This window comes from Pseudophryne corroboree, unplaced genomic scaffold, assembly GCF_028390025.1.
Source record: "Pseudophryne corroboree isolate aPseCor3 unplaced genomic scaffold, aPseCor3.hap2 scaffold_488, whole genome shotgun sequence".
NCBI lineage: Eukaryota > Metazoa > Chordata > Amphibia > Anura > Myobatrachidae > Pseudophryne > Pseudophryne corroboree.
In genome coordinates, this window is record NW_026970097.1 from 366,735 (window position 1) to 372,734 (window position 6,000).

At 42.4% G+C, this 6,000-nt stretch overlaps 1 pseudogene; it reads left to right on the forward strand.

Annotated features, from left to right (window-relative positions):
* The window catches only part of LOC135029486 (X-ray repair cross-complementing protein 5-like), a 127,596-nt pseudogene extending 122,577 nt beyond the window's left edge, over positions 1-5,019 (forward strand).
* The last annotated feature ends 981 nt before the right edge of the window (positions 5,020-6,000 follow it).

Consider the following 6,000-nt stretch of genomic DNA (forward strand, 5'->3'; position numbering starts at 1 on the left):
TGACTAAGAGCTCATATCAGGTTAAATTAAGAATGACTACTTACTAATAATTGTCTTGTCAGCTTTTTGAATTTTTCAGTTTCTCAATTTCTAATTAACATGTATTTTAAAATTATGAATTCCAAACTTTTTGATTGACCCATTGTCATCTGGTGTCTAGGCAATACTCCTCCTCAGTTTTGTTTTTGTAGGTTGTGCATTCTTTGAGGGTCAGCTCCTCCTTGTGGTAGCGAGTGTAATCATTAGGTGACAATTGTGGTGTGATGTGAGTAGCAGTAGTCAGCGCCTTTCAAATATATTCTTTCTTTTTGCAGATAATTGTAAAGTGTGTACCTAACTTAAGGGCTGAGTGATCTAGAGGTGTCCTTAAAAACCCGTAAGTTGTAGGGGGGTCTCATTAGAAGATTGTCCGAGGGTTGTCCCAGTCACCAGCTGGTATCTATTTTAAAACCTTGTTAACATTATATTGGGCTTGACAGAAGGAAAGGCCTAACACTCCGTTAAAAGGAAATTTAGTGATAGCATCAGAGTAACTAAGTGTTTTTTGTATAGTGCTGAATCAATGAGGAGGCCATCAAAACGGTGTCTTTCCCGTCTTCATATGTGAAAGGATGAAAAGCCTCCCATCTGAAAAATCTGGGTTCTGCTGAAATAATAATTTTATTTATATAGCGCTGTTTCTCCCATAGGACTCAAGGCGCTTTACAGGCATCAAAGACATATAGCATATGGTACAAAGGATTTAGTAATACAGCAAGTAGAAAAATATTCTAGAGAGCACAATAAGCATACTGCATTGGTGCAGACGTTTTGAGTAGTAACTTCCTCTGGTTATATATTTCACCCATGAAAGGTACCAGATGAGGCAGCCGTGTTGGGCGTACTACTTAGTATTACCATGGGTGGGATAAATCACGCCTAGAAGAAATGACACCAAATGGGATGATTGCAGCGTCTGAACATTAAAAATAGGTCCCCAACATAACCTTCAGGTCCATGTATTTTTCATCCCATCCAAGAGGGTGTCAGATGAGGCAGCCATGTTGGGCGCACTACTAGAATTACCCTGGGTGGGTTAGGTCACGCCTAGAAGAAATGACATAACATGGGGTGATTGCAGCGTCTGAACATTAAAAATAAGCCCCCATCATAACCTTCAGGTCCATGTATTTTTTTATCCCATCCACGAGCATACCAGATGAGGCAGCCGTGTTGGGCGCACTACTAGAATTACCCTGGGCATGGGTTAGGTCACGCCTAGAAGAAATGACACAACATGGGGTGATTGCAGCGTCTGAACATTAAAAATAGGCCCCCAACATAACCTTCAGGTCCATGTATTTTTCATCCCATCCAAGAGGGTGTCAGATGAGGCAGCCATGTTGGGCGCACTACTAGAATTACCCTGGGTGGGTTAGGTCACGCCTAGAAGAAATGACATAACATGGGGTGATTGCAGCGTCTGAACATTAAAAATAAGCCCCCATCATAACCTTCAGGTCCATGTATTTTTTTTATCCCATCCACGAGCATACCAGATGAGGCAGCCGTGTTGGGCGCACTACTAGAATTACCCTGGGTGGGTTAGGTCACACCTAGAAGAAATGACACAACATGGGGTGACTGCAGCGTCTGAACATTAAAAATAGGCCTCCAACATAACCTTCAGGTCCATGTATTTTTTTTATCCCATCCACGAGCATACCAGATGAGGCAGCCGTGTTGGGCGCACTACTAGAATTACCCTGGGTGGGTTAGGTCACACCTAGAAGAAATGACACAACATGGGGTGACTGCAGCGTCTGAACATTAAAAATAGGCCCCCATCATAACCTTCAGGTCCATGTATTTTTTTATCCCATCCACGAGCGTACCAGATGAGGCAGCCGTGTTGGGCGCACTACTAGAATTACCCTGGGTGGGTTAGGTCACGCCTAGAAGAAATGACACAACATGGGGTGATTGCAGCGTCTGAACATTAAAAATAGGCCTCCAACATAACCTTCAGGTCCATGTATTTTTTTTCCTATCCACTAGTGTACCAGGGGAATCAGCCATGTTGGGCGCACTGCGATGATTACACTGTGTGAGATAAGCCATACAAGGCATATTTGTGAAAACTGATACGTGTAATAGTCAACACCTGTATGAATGGATAGGCATTTATCAAAATATAAGAGAAGAGCAAAACAACGTGGCAAAAGACAATATTTAAGTACTGTCAAGTACAGTATAAAAATGAGTCCTGCAATACAAAAGATCAAAATTATAACAGCGAGAGCAAATATGGGGAGGAAGGGGATGTAACATTAAGAGTAAAGTGAAATAAAACAGGCTGCTGCAAAAGAAGCTGCCAGTCCGATTGTCTCCTACCACAGCCTATACTGCCGGATGTGGCTGGTGCCACACTTGTCCACATGCGGTGGGGTGAATGGGCTTGACTGGATAGATGCAGCGCGGCCAAGTAGATTAGTGGGCTGCAAGATGGTGAGCTGCAATACATCAGGAAACCTGCACGTCTGATCTCTCTCCCAGCGCAGTCACAGGAGCCGGCAGCTGATGCAGGCTGGTGAGGTGGTCCTGGAGCAAGAAAACCACTTTCGGAGCCCATGTAGATGTAGAATGAAACATACTGCCTGTGTAATCGCATCCTGCAATGATAGTCTGGGTGCTAATATCGCATCCAGAGCTCATTGAGTATGCGATTATTGATAAATAGACCACCCTGTGTTTATGCTGTGGAGGGCTTTGTGTTTCCACCTTCTCTCTCCACATTTTACATTTCGCATAGTCTTTAGTAAAGTTTCTTAAGACGTGAAAATGTAACTTTGAAAATGTCACCAAGTGGAACAGTGTCTTGGGGTGGTGTTTTGCAGGATGATTTTGTCTTCATACAATTTCATTTTACTTCTAGTGCCAAAGGTTGAGATGATTGATAAACGTTTAGGAAGTCTCGCAGAAGAGTTTAAAGAGCTAGTCTATCCACCTGGCTACAACCCAGAGGGCAAGGCCGTGAAAAGAAAACAAGGTACTGTAAAACACAAGCCACAACCGCACACTTTTTGGGAGACTTGACTCATTCATGGGTTTGCATACAGTTTCTCATCTATGCGGTATCTCCTAACCAAACTGTCCCCAGGTTGTAATATCTTAAATGTTAAACCTCATAACCAAATTTACCACCTCATTAAAGGACGTCTTGCTGGATAACATACCCATGTTTGGGTACTCCCTTGTGTTATCTAATGGTCATTTTTTTGTCAAGTGAGCTACAATTTTTCCGGTTCATAGTTGTGTGCTCTTCTGATCAGTGATCACGCAGTTGTGCGATTATCAGTGGTCTGCGCATATGCAGCGATTCAATTGCGATTATGGACGCAGTCAGGATTCATTCGCAAGTGATAGCCAGAGAGAGTCCGTTTTGTGGGAGGTAACGGAGAGTGGTGGCAAAAACACGTGCATGTCAGGACTGTTTTTGGGGTGTGCATCAGCTGCAGACTGCGATCATGTATGCAGGAATGGCAGCTGCTATGGCGTATCAATTGCGTCAGCCATTCTGAGTGACTACAGACTCACGCAGGAATTCAATGTTTGCCTGATCTGCGTGGATGCCGCAAATGTGTACGCAGGTGAGGGCAGCTGCGAAGGCTCTGGTCGGCGTTTCTATGCAAATCCCTGCGGCTGTTACATTAGAATATTTTCACACATCCTCTGAGTCAGAAATTGTATCTGTGGCGGCTTTCGAGTACAACTATGAGTCGGGGCCCAAGTGTGGTAATATGTGAATTCTTTTTCATTGCCTATTCACAGGGAAGAGACATTGCAGCTCTCATGCTAGTTATTAGACTGAACATATATATATATATATATATATATATATATATATAGGACATTTATTTATTGCATCCACAGCTATCCATGCATCAAAATTTGCATTGCCCATATCAGCCACATACTGGTTTTATTTTGTTTGCTTTAACAAGAATGAAAAAAATTTGCCCAAAAATGACTTCTGCATATACACATCCCAAATGGGAAAATGCCCAATATAGGGTAGGTGCTAGTACTGATGTGGAGGATCATAAATAATAAACCAGAGAGAGAGACACGCGCGCGCAACTGCTCTGGGGTCCAAATAATGGTTGTCAACAAGACGTATATATCCCTGTGTAATTGAGTTTTAAAAGTTTATTTTGTTATTTTACAGGTGGTGGGGATGGCCAGGCTGAAAAGAAAGCCAAGACTGACACTGCTCTCTCTGAAGCAGAACTTAGAGCCTATGTGAAGAATGGCACCCTGGGAAAATTAACTGTACCAGTGCTTAAGGAATCATGTCGGGTTTATGGGCTGAAGGGTGGTAAAAAGCAGGAATTGCTGGATGCGCTTATAGATTACTTTAAGAAACACTGAACTATTAATCCTTATTCAACAGTTAACTGTGTTTGTGTTTCCAAAGACCTAATTATAATACTATACAGTTTGTCTGAAACCAAATTTACTGAAGCCTTAATCTATCCAGTAGTGTGTTGTGATTAGTCTGGTTACAATGGAATGCTTTCTAAAAAAATAAATCCCAATTGCATAAAAGTGAGCAGACAGCTATTTTGTGGACTGTACCATTTTTCACTTGTCTAGGTAATAGGTTAGTCTGTTTAATATAGAGACTACATTGTTTTAGCTCTCTGAATTGCTGTCCTTAGTGTAAATTATATCACATTCTTTTAACTGCTTTCACCAGGAGCAATATAGTTTGAGATATCCTACGAGTTGTGTCAGATACTTGGAACAAGCACTTATTTTTTTTTTTTTTTCTATATTGAGCAACTTTTCCTCTGATCTGCAAGCAGCTTTCCACTTGCACTATGACAGTTTCATTGGACAGGCTCAGAGAATGTGGATTCTTGTAAAAACATCTGCCTTCTGTAATGTTTTTTGTTATTAAAGGAAAGAAATTTGATTGAATTTTTGAGTGTAACCAACACTAATGGAATTAAACTTTTGTATGGCATTTCTTACCTATAGATGTGTCCACATAGATCTTTGCTACAGTTGCGCCATAAGCCCTTCCTGGCTCCCCAGGTCCCGTGAGACATACTGTACCAAGTGTAAGGCATCTTTTTGCCAAAAATGTGTCTTAGTCTCAATGAGATGCAGCTAGGATGTACCAGGAGATGTGATATGCGACACTTGTATATCTGTGTGCATACGTATATTCAGAAACTCAGTTGAAGTGCAGTGGCTGCAGGTTTTCTGCATGTCAAGTGCAGTATCGCTTTATATACAGCATCAATTGTACACAGATATACAAGTGTTGCATATCAAATTAATCAGTATCTCCGTGTGCATACTAGTTGCATCATATTGCAAATAAGACGCATGGCAAAAAAGACACCTGATGCTAGTGGAGTTACATGTGACCAGCTCACTCACACCAGGAAGCTGCTGTGTGGCGTTTTCAGGCTAAATGTACAGTATGAAGACACATCTGTGCATGTCTGTTTTTGTTTAACAACTTGCCCGGCATGGTTGCATCAGATGCGACCACACCAGGCAGGATGCGACCAGTCAGATAAACAGTGCTAGCAGCGGCAGGGAAGGGAAACTTCCCTCCGCTGCTGCTGCAAGAGGTGCCAGAAGGTCCCTCTACCCCCCTGCACCCTTCCCACGGTGTTACTGTGCTGCCAACCATTGCTGATCGGTCAGCACGGCAGGATCCCCCCCCCCCCCCCAGTGGCTGCAGACAATAGCTGCGGCTGGGGAAGTGTAAAAGAAGCCCCCCCCAAGCTACCCCCAGCCCCCACCTGTGTACCTGCAGGCTGTCCGGGCTCTAAAAGGTAAAATCACAATGTTACCGATGGTCACGATGTTCCCGACCGATGTTTAAAAAATGATTTGTAAAATAAAACTTTTTTTTTATTATTTAAACTAAAATCATTAAATAGGGTTAAATTCATGTTCTTCACATAATTTACTGATAAAAAAAAACAGACAATTTCTGAG